The sequence below is a fragment of the Brachyhypopomus gauderio genome, chromosome 2 (genome assembly GCF_052324685.1).
Source record: "Brachyhypopomus gauderio isolate BG-103 chromosome 2, BGAUD_0.2, whole genome shotgun sequence".
Lineage (NCBI taxonomy): Eukaryota > Metazoa > Chordata > Actinopteri > Gymnotiformes > Hypopomidae > Brachyhypopomus > Brachyhypopomus gauderio.
Window position 1 is genome coordinate 37,082,712 of NC_135212.1, and position 14,763 is coordinate 37,097,474.

The 14,763-nt window shown below is 46.1% G+C and overlaps 1 protein-coding gene across 6 annotated transcripts in view; it reads right to left on the reverse strand.

Annotated features, from left to right (window-relative positions):
- The window catches only part of unc13c (unc-13 homolog C (C. elegans)), a 188,622-nt gene that overhangs the window by 75,750 nt on the left and 98,109 nt on the right, over nucleotides 1–14,763 (reverse strand). The gene's annotated exons all lie outside the window — the stretch shown is intronic.

Sequence of the window (14,763 nt, forward strand, 5' to 3'; positions counted from 1 at the left end):
TGTCTCATCTTACTCTCTCTCATCCTCTTGTTCCATTTCTGTCTCTCCCTGTCTCTGTGTGTGTCTCTCTCTCTGCCTGTCTCTGTCTCTCTATCTCATGAATATATCTCCATCAGTGATCAAATCAAATAAACCAGTCAACAGTTTCAGAACATGAACCAAATCAGTTTCAAGTCCTTGAAGTTCTTAGGAATCTGAAGACAGCAGTTAGGGTTAGAGATCGCTCAGACACGTTCATCTCAGAAACGTTCAGCTCAGATACGTTCAGCTCAGAGATGTTCAGCTCAGAGACATTCAGCTCAAACACATTCAGCTCAAACACATACAGCTCAAACACCTTCAACTCAGAAATGTGACACTTTTCTTTTTTCTTTACCTGTTCTAAAGTGTGGGGGTGTACAGACCCTCAAGAGCTGCTTCACACCGTCTGACCATCATCACTCTCAGTGGCACAACTTCACACAGGTCCTCCTCCACCCACACGTCGGGCATCACTTTCTGACTTAGACATCTTAGTTTTTTGCCAGGGGACACCCACATTTGCAGTACTCAGATACTATGTTCCCCACACAGTGAACACATCACATTATCAGTGAACACATCAGGTGGAGGAGATATTCAAAGGTGGAAAATATCCATCTTCCACGTGCAACAAGAGATGTGAGGACACCTTAATGCCAGGGGTTGCCAGCTCTTCTCTGTTATTAACCCCCCCCCCCCGTCAGAGTGTGGAAATGCCATTTAACATCAATGTGAACTCAGTGCAGTCAGACGTGGGACGTTCCACACTAGACTAGAGAAGCCTCGAGCACATGTTTCCACAGTGACGTTTGGGGGGTCATAACAGGTTAAGGGTTCAGGGGAATTCATGAACAAAACCCACCAGCACGCCACTTATGCGCAGATGGGCGGGCACACAGGGTGACCCAGCCAATCCACCTGGGGGCGGAGCTCTTCCACCAGTGTGATTCATATTCAGGCTGTGCTGTGTGCTGCGCCTGTGAGACTCTGAATGTGTCCTTGTCGATGTGCCTTCCGGGGCACAATATGAAGATGGACTGGGACTACACACTAACATGCACACACATTTAGAAACAGCACACCACATGGCCTAAATAAACATATAAAAAAACAAATAAACAAAAAATAGCTGAAAGCATGGATGGCTGAAGGAAAGGTCCTTAACACCCTGCACACTCTTCTGCAAACCCTCCAACGTGCTGTCGGTTGTGTCTGGCTCACACACGGGGCGTTGCCATTGGGAGGCACCATCACAACCACTGCTGATGTTGGTAACTACACACTCCCTCCCTCCCCACCCAGACACCGTGCTCAGTCCAGTAGACACAGACGCTCAATGACATTCACCTAATCTAACATTTTGTGTTTATTAATGTAGTGTTTATCTGTGAGGACAGTCCCCTTCCTCTCCGGGTCAGGCTGCTCTACACAGCTCCGCTGATGCCCTGAGCTACTCCAAACACGACTTGAGTACATACGAGGACATAAACTGCAGGTTTCTGATGGAGGTCTGCAGTATGATATGAGCAAGGATGTTAGGAAACATTCAGCATCAGAAAATCCCAGAGCAGATTTCTGCCTCAGGTTGCCATGTCAGTCCTGTTTTTTTAAAATAAAAACTCCCTCTGTGAGTGCTCAGCGGTTGTTGGGCATGGCTCTGGGCGTGCAGAGTAGCAGAAGCATGCGGGAGGAACCACACACATTCTGTGCCTTCTCTGTCATAGCAAGCAAACCCTCTTCATGTTAAACCAATTTGCTGTGGCAATAAAGGCAATAAACACATGACAGTATATTGGCTCACTTCCTCTCGGCTAACTAAAATTACCCTACATCTCTTCACTGAAGCACTGACTGTGGCGATCACTGCACAATGGGCACATACACACAGAGGGGCAGAGAGAGAGAGAGAGAGAGAGAGAGAGAGAGAGAGAGAGAGAGTTAGCTAGAGAGATAGAAGCTCGATGTTCTGTTGCTTTTGAATTTGGTTCTCTTTGATGGCTATCTTTCCTCTATACTGCCATGCCTAACACATAGGGCTGCCACAAACGATTATTTTTATAGTCGACTAATCACCGATTAATTTTTATGATTAGTCGACTAATCGGATCGTACGTTATTTGAATATAAAACATACAGCTTATCACACTAGAATGCAACTGCTATTATATAACCATCATTAGATTTCAGCTATATGCTAACTAAAAATTTAAAACAATTAAGATCATAGCTCATTAAACCTTTAATGAAATATGCAGCTTGTTGCAACAAACAATTATTAAAATAAGTATAAGGCACTGGCTTAAACAACGCAAAAATAAATACATTAATAAAGACAATTTTTTTTTAGGTTTTTCTTTCTTTCATTTGTCTCTGGCATCAAACTTAGCTACATTTAAATCCAATTAGGTGTCACGGTACGGAGGGCCCCCTACTGGTCGCCCCCGTCTACAGTGGTAGATGTCCTGTATTGTTGCGTTGTGTGCGTCCCTCAGGTGGGCGGAGCACGTGATCCGTCTCACCTGAGGGTCGTTGGTTTGCCTATATATGTCTTGTCTTTGTACCAGTTTTTTGGTTTGCGCACTTTCTATATTAAACCATACTTTTTCCCTGAGATTTGGCATGACGCATGTGTTTGACGCATTTTGGAACCCGGCTACGGAAAATGATCCCACACTTTTGAGTTCCGTAGCCGGGTAGCCATTATACCAGTCTGTATAACGTCCTGGGATGTCGTCCACTGTCTACCCCGGTTTCCACTACTGCGCATGTGCGTTAAGGACAGAAAGGCAGACGCAGCAGTTTGGAGAGAGAAAAAAAAACACGACGCATCGACTATTAGTCGTCGCCCATTTTAATAGTTGACATAATCGTGACTAGTCGACTTATCATGGCAGCCCTACTAACACACAATGTAACCAAAATATAAACACACTGATATAACCAAAGATCAGTAACTGGGCTGTATCACCACAGCTCCACATATATAGATCAGTAACTGGGTTGAATCACCACAGCTCCACATATATAGATCAGTAACTGGGCTGAATCACCACAGCTCCACATATATAGATCAGTAACTGGGCTGTATCACCACAGCTCCACATATATAGATCAGTAACTGGGCTGTATCACCACAGCTCCACATATATAGATTAATAACTGGGCTGTATCACCACAGCTCCACATATAAAGATCTGTAACTGGGCTGTATCACCACAGCTCCACATATAAAGATCTGTAACTGGGCTGTATCACCACAGCTCCACATATAAAGATCTGTAACTGGGCTGTATCACCACAGCTCCACATATAAAGATCAGTAACTGGGCTGTATCACCACAGCTCCACATATATAGATCAGTAACTGGGCTGTATCACCACAGCTCCACATATAAAGATCAGTAACTGGGCTGTATCACCACAGCTCCACATATAAAGATCAGTAACTGGGCTGTATCACCACAGCTCCACATATAAAGATCAGTAACTGGGCTGTATCATCACAGCTCCACATATAAAGATCAGTAACTGGGCTGTATCACCACAGCTCCACATATATAGATCTGTAACTGGGCTGAATCACTACAGCTCCACATATATAGATCAGTAACTGGGCTGTATCACTACAGCTCCACATATAAAGATCTGTAACTGGGCTGTATCACTACAGCTCCACATATATAGATCAGCAACTGGGCTGTATCACCACAGCTCCACATATAAAGATCAGTAACTGGGCTGTATCATCACAGCTCCACATATAAAGATCAGTAACTGGGCTGTATCACCACAGCTCCACATATATAGATCTGTAACTGGGCTGAATCACTACAGCTCCACATATATAGATCAGTAACTGGGCTGTATCACTACAGCTCCACATATAAAGATCTGTAACTGGGCTGTATCACTACAGCTCCACATATATAGATCAGCAACTGGGCTGTATCACCACAGCTCTCATCCAGAGTTAAAATGATCTGCTTTGTTTTGCATGTGAATGTCCAAATTCCCCTTGACCATCTTGTTGTGGTTTTCCAGAAGAGGGACACATTTGCAAACACTTCCTTTTTTTCAGAACAAATTAGTGCTGGAGGTTCCACCAAACATTCTTAGACCAACTCCCCATCAGAGCACGTCTTACTGTTTCTTGCAGTACTGTGATATCACACAGCTGGTCCTGACTGCTGCATCCCTGGATGAGTGCAGCTCTGTAAAACATCCTGCTGCCTTTGCAGTTTCACTAGCAAATCTTCAGACGCTCATGCAGCACTGTGTGTTTACTCTCAAAATGGAGATTCAGATTGTAATCCTTAAACACAGCTATCTGTTCTCCACAAACTAATCACACGGCTTTACCATTGACTTCTTTAAAGAAATATTAAAAGTCCATGCCTTGTTAAACACTGCTTTCTGTGCCAGACAATATTTTTTAACATTAACTGACATATGTAAGAGCTCAGAGGTAATTTCTCGAAGGTAATTTCTCAAATGTGTCAACACATTTGCTGACACTTGAGTGAAAGTGCATAAGCAAACATACTGGACAGACGCAAATTTAAAAACAAAACCGTTTTATTAACCCATGGTCCGTACAATGCCCACATCTGCGCTAAGGGAACTCATATCTCAAATAGCTTTAGGTTAGTGTCACGTTGAGGACCCCGGCCCCTCCCTTTTGGGCGTGTGTCAACGTTGTCCACGTGCTTTGTCTGCGTCAGTGGATATCCATGGTTAGGGTTATGTCGTGTGATTAATAAGTCTCACCTGTGAATCGTCTCGTAATCACGTGGGGCTAATGTGGTTTGTCTATTTAATGTGCGCTCGCGCAGTGTCCTGTGCTCGTCGTTGTCTATGGTTTACACGTTGTTGTGATCGAGTGTGTGTTCTTTGTGCGCTTTGTGCGCATTATTTGTAAATAAAGTACCGTGACGTCAGTAGACAAGGATTCCCATGTCTCGTCCTTCGTCCAGCCCCGAGCGTCACAGAACGACGAGCCGTCAGAGACACCCTAACCATGTCAGGCTATGCCACCCGGCCGAAGAAGGCACAGCGCCCCAGCAAGCGGCGTCACCGCGCTTCTTCCTCCCCCCCGCGCCGCGAAGCCCCGCACCAGGAGAACACGCCCACGCTGGAACAGCTTGAGCAGGACCCCGTGTGCGCTCAACAACTGGCCGCGGCTCGGGGGCTCGACAGCAGGGACCCCGAGACAGCGAAGATTTTCCGCGAGGGGGAGGTGCGCCTATGGTGGCACCTACACCCTTCGCCTTCCCGCGCCCCCTCGCCTCTGCCTCGCGGTTCCTGTGTTATAGGTGCCACCCCAGAGAGCGAGTTCGGGTCAGAAGACTCGGAGGAGGAGGTAGAGGACTACCCCCCATCTCTAGACGACGCCTCCACCATTGACTATGGTGGAGAAGGGGAGGAGGACTACCCCCCATCTCTAGACGACGCCTCCACCATTGACTATGGTGGAGAAGGGGAGGAGGACTACCCCCCGTCTCTAGACAACGCCTCCACCATTGACTATGGTGGAGAAGGGGAGGAGGACTACCCCCCATCTCTAGACAACGCCTCCACCATTGACTATGGTGGAGAAGGGGAGGAGGACTACCCTCCGTTGGTGAGCGAGGACACCACCATCGACTACGGTGAAGAAGAGGAAGAGGAGTCGGAGGAGGAGGATTACCTCCCTCTGCCCGTAGGTCCCTCTGCCACCGTAGGGAAAGGCGGGGAGGAAGACCCCGACGAAGACGATGGGGAGGTGGAATACGGGGATTACCCTCCGTCCGAGGGCTAGTATGCCGAGGAGGAGGAGGAGAGCCCTCCCCCCTCGGAACTGTCGGCCAAGAAGGCTAAAGGGAGGCGGACCCCGTCCTCTAATCGCTCTGAAGAAGAGAGCATGGACTGCTCCCGGGGTGGCAGCCCGGAGCAGCACATGAGCTGTAGCCAGGACAGTGAGGCGACGGACATGGATGTGGAAGCGCCCACTGTCAACTCCAGAGGAGGGTCGTGGAGCGAGATGGACTTCCCATACGACCAACTGGGGGGAGAGTTCGCCAGCCGCGCTGCACCGGGCACGTCCGCCAGCCGCACTGCGCCCGGTGGAGGGTATGCAGCAGGGGCAAGAGGAACACCACCCACCGCAGCGCCTGCAGCACCAGTAGCTCCCGGTCTCTCTCCCCTACTCGCCCTTCTCCTGACGCGCAGCCTGGCACCAATGTCGTGTGTGTGTGTTCCTGTAATCGTAAGTCCCCGTATGTGTACCAAACCCCCTTTTCCCGTTTGTGTCGATGTGTGTAAGCGTGCCTGTTTGTGTGTTTGTTCCTGTGCCGTTTAATGTGTTTAACGTCTTTTCCCCCGTCTTCCCAGGGAGGGTGTGCTAGGCGATTCGTGATGGATGCTTCGCCAAGGGCAGTCACCTCCCAGACGCAGGACTGAGCGCGTCGGATCCGCCCATCGTCGTGGGTTCGGGGCACTCGGTCCTGTTGGCACCCCGGGACGGGTAGTGCCCTTGGAGGGGGCGTCTGTCACGTTGAGGACCCCGGCCCCTCCCTTTTGGGCGTGTGTCAACGTTGTCCACGTGCTTTGTCTGCGTCAGTGGATATCCGTGGTTAGGGTTATGTCGTGTGATTAATAAGTCTCACCTGTGAATCGTCTCGTAATCACGTGGGGCTAATGTGATTTGTCTATTTAATGTGCGCTCGCGCAGTGTCCTGTGCTCGTCGTTGTCTATGGTTTACACGTTGTTGTGATCGAGTCCATGTTCTTTGTGCGCTTTATTTGTAAATAAAGTACTGTGACGTCAGTAGACAAGGATTCCCGTGTCTCGTCCTTCGTCCAACCCCGAGCGTCACAGTTAGAAGTTTTTCCTTTATAAAGTTTCTTGCTATAATAGCTGGCTTTGTTAGAGGTTTACCATAAACATGCACATGCAGATGAGATAAACAGCAGACCTTTTTCTGACATTAATGATGAGCTCATCTGGCCCACTATATAACGAAGGAAGACCATAGCTACACAATTAACCAGTTTTGTTCATCAACTAACATAATATTAAACAATAGAACAACTTTTCTAAATCAAAAGATACAAAGATAATCTAGCCAACAGACACAGGGTGACAGATCAGTGCAGAACAGTTGAGAGCCCCAAGACCAAGAGGAGAAACAGAAGGCAATATATTGTACACTAATCCCTCCCCCTTTACACCTCCAGTATGTCAAAGGGACAGCGGTTATCAAAACCAGCTTAACCAATGGGAGTCAGGTTCATGGTATATACAACAAAGAACATTTGCATACAAAGTACATTTCCACACAAGACGCCACCTTTGGGGTGAAGTCTCTTTCTCAGTGAGTGATGTAACTCTCAACCAGTAGCATAACCTTTCCTGCTACACAACATGCTGAAAATGAGAATAAACATGCCACAAAAACACACTGATATAACCAAAACACAAACACACTGATATAACCAAAACACAAACACGCTAATATAACCAAAACACAAACACACTGATATCACCAAAATACAAACATTGATATAATCAAGATATAAATGGTCAGTTTTATCCCATTTATATGGAATGATGAAGTACACTTCATCATCTGTGGCCTCCAGATCCTACACAGGAACGTCACATGTGTATGTCCCACATACACACTCCTCACACACTTCCAACAGGACAGAGGACTCAGAAGGGGACTCTAGGTGATCCTCAGCAGGTTCAGGACAGCCTCAGAGGCAAACTTTCGTAGATCAACCCCACTTCATAGCCCTGTCTAACACTTTGGAATCCTCCTTGTCCTGAGCATTTTTTCATTAAACAAACATGGCAGTAAGGACAGACAGTGAGGCTGGCATCAGTCTGTTCTATTTCTCTTGTAACATCTGACACTAATCTGTACCGAAGCAGCAGACAGAGAGGATAGATTTCCTCCATACATGGTCTATAGGTCTAGAGGACAGCTGTGTTCAAGGATTAAAAATGGGAAGATTAAAGTTCACTCAAACACCACACCGGCTCTGAAGTGATAAAGAAGTCAAATGTGGACAGCCTGAGAGGGTCAGCCACAATCCAACCATCTGCAATGATATTTAACAGTACCTCACTAGAGACACAGACAGAGAAAGAAAGAGAAAGAGAGGGAGAGAGTGAGAGAGAGAGAGAGAGAGAGAGTGCGTGTACAAGTGTGAAAGAGAGGAAGAGAGAGAGTTTCAGGGTCGAGTTTCTGTTGCTTTTCAATTTGGTTCTCTTTGATGGCCATCTTTTCCTTATGCCATGCCTAACACACAAAACACAAGATCGTGCACGGACACACACACACACACACACACACACACACACACACACACACACACACAAGCTGTAGTCATGCCAGGGAAGGTGAGTGTCCAGGAGATAACGGAGATAACACTGCTCTCTGGTTATGCTGCTCTCTATACTCATGCTTATGGGTCTCAAATACACACCCCCACGCCTGGCCAATCTGAGCTACATGTCAGTAGAGATGTGAACACCAACACCAACTATTACTGTTATAAAGCTCAATTTTGTTTTTTTGTGGTGTATGGTGCCGCCCTGCTGGTCTCTACCCAGTACAACACAATCCCTCAGAAATAAGGCCAACACCCCTCCCTCTTCAGTTGGGCAATCTCCTCAAATTATGAATTTAGAGGAGCTCATCTCCTCTCACTGTCTCTCTCTCTCTCACACATACACATACTCCTCTTTATTAATAGGAATGCTGAATGACCCTTATGCTATTATTGTACTGTAACAATGTGTTAAGTAGAAGTCTGTGGAAAAAGTGATTGATTAAAGGATAACAAAAATACACAAACAGGCACACCTGCACACACATGCACACCTGCACACACCCGCATGCACATGCCCACACAAGCACACATATGCACATGCACACACATGCATGTAAGTCTTCACACAAGCACCCACCCAGTGCATTGTGCTCTGTGATCTTCCCAGGCCTGGGAGACGAAAGGCACTGCTGCTCAGTGGAAACCTTTATCTGCACTGGGAAAGTTGGGAAACTTTATCTGCACTGGGAGAGGTGGGACACCTTTATCTGGACTGGGAGAGGTGGGACACCTTTATCTGGACTGGGAGAGGTGGGACACCTTTATCTGGACTGGGAGAGGTGGGACACCTTTATCTGCACTGGGAAAGTTGGGAAACTTTATCTGCACTGGGAGAGGTGGGACACCTTTATCTGGACTGGGAGAGGTGGGACACCTTTATCTGGACTGGGAGAGGTGGGACACCTTTATCTAGACTGGGAGAGGTGGGACACCTTTATCTGGACTGGGAGAGGTGGGACACCTTTATCTGCACTGGGAGAGGTGGGACACCTTTATCTGCACTGGGAGAGGTGGGACACCTTTATCTGGACTGGGAGAGGTGGGACACCTTTATCTGCACTGGGAGAGGTGGGACACCTTTATCTGGACTGGGAGAGTTGGGACACCTTTATCTGGACTGGGAGAGTTGGGACACCTTTATCTGGACTGGGAGAGTTGGGAAACCTTTATCGGGACTGGGAGAGTTGGGAGACCTTTATCTGGACTGGGAGAGTTGGGAAACATTATCCTCACTGGGAGAGATGGGAAACATTATCTTCACTGGGAGAGTTGGGAAACATTATATTCACTGGGAGAGTTGGGAAACATTATATTCACTGGGAGAGTTGGGAAACCTTTATCTGGACTGGGAGAGGTGGGACACCTTTATCTGCACTGGGAGAGTTGGGAAACCTTTATCGGGACTGGGAGAGTTGGGAAACATTATCTTCACTGGGAGAGTTGGGAAACATTATATTCACTGGGAGAGTTGGGAAACCTTTATCTGGACTGGGAGAGTTGGGAAACATTATCTTCACTGGGAGAGTTGGGAAACCTTTATCGGGACTGGGAGAGTTGGGAGACCTTTATCTGGACTGGGAGAGTTGGGAAACATCTTCACTGGGAGAGTTGGGAAACCTTTATCTGGACTGGGAGAGTTGGGAAACATTATCTTCACTGGGAGAGTTGGGAAACATTATATTCACTGGGAGAGTTGGGAAACCTTTATCTGGACTGGGAGAGTTGGGAAACATTATCTTCACTGGGAGAGTTGGGAAACCTTTATCTGGACTGGGAGAGTTGGGAGACCTTTATCTGGACTGGGAGAGTTGGGAAACATTATCTTCACTGGGAGAGTTGGGAAACCTTTATCTGGACTGGGAGAGTTGGGAAACATTATCTTCACTGGGAGAGTTGGGAAACCTTTATCGGGACTGGGAGAGTTGGGAAACCTTTATCTGGACTGGGAGAGTTGGGAAACAGCAAAGAAGTTGCGCAATCCAGATAATGTGCTCATGGGGAAGGATTTACCACTAGGTGCATCCAGTCTTTCTCTCTCCTTCTCTCTTTCCCTCTCTCTCTCCCCCACCCTCTCTCTATCCCTCCCTCTCTCTATCTAAAAGCATTGGTGTGATCAGAGTGCAGACATAACAGTGAGCAGGACTTCTGTATTCCCTAATCTCTGCATCCCCTAATATCTGTATTCCCTAATCTCTGTGTAACCCTCCTAAAATTAGGGTTACTAATCTCAGGAATTGTTGAGGTCATTGCCTTAAGAGGGCGCTCTGTACGTTCTTTTTAAGGGAACTCCAGATGAAGAAGAACATCTTTTTTTCCCTGAGTGATTTTCCTGACGTGCCAGAGATCGAAACTCCCAGACTTTGGTGGGAAATAATATAAAGCTCTCTGGATAATGCCCTAATTGTATATAAATAAACTAATAAGGACATTCTCCAATTAGACATTCAACTTGAGAGTTAAGTCGAAACGATTCCATCGCGTTATCAGGCACTAGAAACTCCGATTGGTTTTTGTATACATTTTGAAGCTGACGAATCCCAGCTGAATCTGCAACCCCAGATCCTGGATGTGGTGCGGCCGAACGCATGATCCAGACCAAACCTGATTTGTCCATCGAGAAGTCATCAGACCCAAGTCCTACCCATCTGGCAGATAGGTAGTGAGATAGTTAGGGATACAATTGTGTAAAGGATTCTACTCATACGTGCACATATTAGAGGGACTGATTTTTCTTAGTAGAAATCTGCAATTTACTTTTGTTTAATTATTTTTGTTTTACAGTATTTTACATTGTGGTTTGCATGATCCGTTGTGGGGCAATATACTGGTCAATTGTTCAGCTTGCTCTCGTTTGACTTACCTCTCCTTCGAACCTAGTAGATGTTAGTGCTTTCTGATACTGGCCAGACCAGCGCTACATCTGCATTCACTAATCTCTGTATTCCCTAATATCCGTATTCCCTAATCTCTGCATTCCCTAATATCTTGCCCACAGGCCAACTCCCTGCCAACATACACACTAAGGAAGAGATACACAGGCAGAGAAAGAGTTTACAGTCCTGCTCTGTGCTGATATGGATGACATCAACGTGTGTGTATTCATGCCAAACCTGAGGTGTGCGTGTATCTGTAAGACCCACCTCCTGGCCATCCTGCACACTGTTCCTGCACACCCTGAGACACAAACACACACACACACATGCACGCACGCATACACATCGAAGCAAGATACTCCTTTGTTTTTCTCATTTACTTCATCTCGATTAGCGATGGCCATTCATAGTTTAACTCGCACCCACACACACACACCTCCCCCCAAACACACAAGCACACCTCCTGCATACACCTCCCCCCAAACACACCAGCACACCTTCCCTACACACTTCCCCCATCCATGCAAAGTGAGGCAGGGCTCATCAGTCCATCCACAGCCCAGCAGGAGCCCAATCTCAGGAGCAATGCCTTTAATCCCTGTTCCTGTCCCTCCCTTCCAGTCCTTAAGCCAGATTTAAAGCACCTTGCCTACCACAAGATTGCCTGAAACCAGCACAACCTCCACTATGTACTGACATGCTCCAAGGACACAGTAATGAATAATAAATTCAACCGAAATTAATGATGTCCTCAAATTCACGAACAGGATGAATACAAGGTTGTCCAGTAATGAAGAGCAAACAGCCACAAATGAGCACATTGGCCACAAATACCACAATAATGATAATAAATCCACAGAAATACCATAATAATAATAAAACCTCACAAACACCATTGTAATGATTCTTGAAGATAAATCAGCACACAAGCTAAAACTGAACAGCAAATATGGCTTTGGCTATTTATTTTGCTGTATGTGTGATATGTAGTGTATGGCTTTATTGCAGTGTGTGTGTGCAGTTATCTATGGGCAACACAGAGACATTACCACCCCACCAAGACCATGACACAGCACCAACTATTCACCAGAGAGAAACAAGAGAATAAAACAAAGAAACAAATGAAACTCCCTTTAACATGAGCAAATCCCTGTTCACCAGAGATGGACAGAAGGTCTACTTCTGAAACACAAATATATCACCAGAGATGGACAGAAGGTCTACTTCTGAAACACAAATATATCACCAGAGATGGACAGAAGGTCTACTTCTGAAACACAAATATATCACCAGAGATGGACAGAAGTTCTACTTCTGAAACACAAATATATCAGCAGAGACGGACAGAAGGTCTACTTCTGAAACACAAATATATCAGCAGAGACGGACAGAAGGTCTACTACTGAAACACAAATATATCACCAGAGACGGACAGAAGGTCTACTTTTGAAACACAAATATATCACCAGAGACGGACAGAAGGTCTACTTCTGAAACACAAATATATCACCAGAGACAGACAGAAGGAGGTCTACTTATGGAACACAAATATATCAGCAGGGACATTAAACACAAGTGGGCAGGGCATGCGTGACAGCACCTGTGTGCTGAAAGATGGTGAAACATGACAGCGGATCTGAGTGGGTCAGAGAGAAAAATGTCAGAGTCCCTGTCCTGTTTCATCAAGAATAGCAGTGTTTGTTTGTGAACAGATGCTCAAAACCAGCTGCCCAATGTAACAATAACATTTAGAAAATACTGTTAGACATTCTTGGCAAACACAGATCATGCTCACACATTTTACACAAATACGTTTGTTTCAGCGGTCAAAGTGATCATATGAGCATATTGTAACACACTATGAGCGTATTATAACACACTATGAGCATATTGTAACACACTATAAGTTGTTGCATATGTGCTTGTGTGTATGGATGTTGTGTGTGTGTAAAAGTGCATCTGTGTGCGTGTGTTATATGTTTGTAGGGGTTATATGTTAAGTGCATATATTTGTGGAGGTGTATATTTTATACGGGTTAATGGGTGTTGTGTGGATTCCATAGCTTTTTGTATACCTACTCCCCATGCATTTAAAAGGCAGCAAATGCCACTTTATTCCCATGGAAGCATCAGGGAAAGAAGTGTGTGCACTCAATCTGTATGTGTGTGTGTGTGTGTGTGTGTGTGTGTGTGTGTGTGTGTGTGTGTGTGTGTGTGTGTGCGCACGTGCGTTTGTGTTCAGACTTAGCAATTTGCAAAATGCACGGATTATCATCACACAACCTGGTTACCATGGCAACCAGGGGGCTGGGGATAGAAAATGAAAATAAATAATGTGTATGTGTGTGTGTAGCTTCACTAAAACTGTACAAAACCATACAAAATTCCCAGAGGAGAGGCCAATGTGCACACACGCACACACACACACACACACACACACACACACACACACACACACACACACACACACACACACACACAAGCACACGCACACGCACACACAAAATTATCGTGCCTGAATTAATTCAGTATTAATAATGACATTTATGACATTCCATCTGGCACAGCTGAGGTTTAAAGCTTAAAACCACTGCATGCAAGTGTGTGTGTGTGTGTGTGTTGTGCATGCCACATTGGGAATACCCTTTATGAGTTCCACGTTTAAAGCCAGAATTAAATATCAACATCCTACTATATCCAACCCTATAGGGGTAATTCTGTAACCCTAGTAAAACTGAAACAACCACAACACAAATAGCACCTTACAGTCAACATGACATGAAGAACTTCATATAAAAACCCTCAAGCATTTCCTCAGCATCTCATTAATTTCTTCCTTTGTGAATGAGCAGACAGACTCTTGGCTCAGAAAAGGCTTCGCCTCTGATCTGAATCACCAGAGTGACATCAGCCATGCAGGAACATGCTTAGCTAAATTCTGGACATAAAATAGCTGGAGTTTATTTCAGTTACACTGACATCTATCTACAGTCTGAAGAACAGCCTGCGACTGGGATGTTGTAGATGTGGAGATGAGGTGTGGTAAACAGCCTGAGGAGTCGCTAGGAACTGTGGTGTGTGTGTGTGTGTGTGTGTGTGTGTGCACAAGTACATTTATTCTGGGAGCTCGTTGGGCCATGATTGGGGATGTCAACAACAAAGTCAAAACAGTCAAAGCTGTCTGAGAACGTTCACAGTCTTCACAGAACTGGAGACAGAACCCAACTGAGGACCCCTGGCATAACCAGAACCCAGAAACACTTTGTAAGTAAATGTGCCGTATTTTGTCAATTGTGATTTTTACACCGCAATCGAAATTTGTCCTCCGCTTTTAACCCATCTGTGCAGTTAGAACACACACACACACACACTAGGGATTACTAGGGGGCTGTGGATCACACGTGCCCAGAGCGGTGAGCAGCCCTAGCCCGGCGCCCGGGGAGCAGTTGGGGTTAGGTGCCTTGTTCAAGGGTACCTCAGTCATGGCCTC